Genomic DNA, 470 nt, shown 5'->3' with positions numbered 1-470 from the left:
ATTTTGGGTAATGTATTGTATGCAACGATATTTTAAAAACATAGATGTTTTTTGTAGTCGATGTAGGATTCTTAGTTTCAAAAACCACTTCTGACTGGCCGTAGAATGCGTGATCGTTGCAACAGACTTTATGTTTCTGAAATAGTTGTTCAAAAACATCGATGTTTTTTAGGTAATGTATTGTAACCAACATATTTTAAAACATCGATGTATTTTGGGTTATGTATTGTAAGCAACGATATTTTAAAAACATCGATGTTTTTTGTAGTCGATGTCGGATTCTTAATTTCAAAACCAACTTCTGATAAGCCGTAGAATGCTTGATCGTTGGAACAGATCTTATGTTCCTGAAATGGTTGTTCAAAAATATAGATTTTTTTTTTAGGTAATGTATTGTAACCAACATATCTTAAAACATCGATGTATTTCGGGTAATGTATTGTAAGCAACGATATTTTAAAAACATCGAT

Source organism: Halyomorpha halys, unplaced genomic scaffold (genome assembly GCF_000696795.3).
Source record: "Halyomorpha halys isolate HHAL.00 unplaced genomic scaffold, Hhal_1.1 Scaffold1435.1, whole genome shotgun sequence".
Classification (NCBI taxonomy): domain Eukaryota; kingdom Metazoa; phylum Arthropoda; class Insecta; order Hemiptera; family Pentatomidae; genus Halyomorpha; species Halyomorpha halys.
This window is presented reverse-complemented; position numbering follows the sequence as displayed.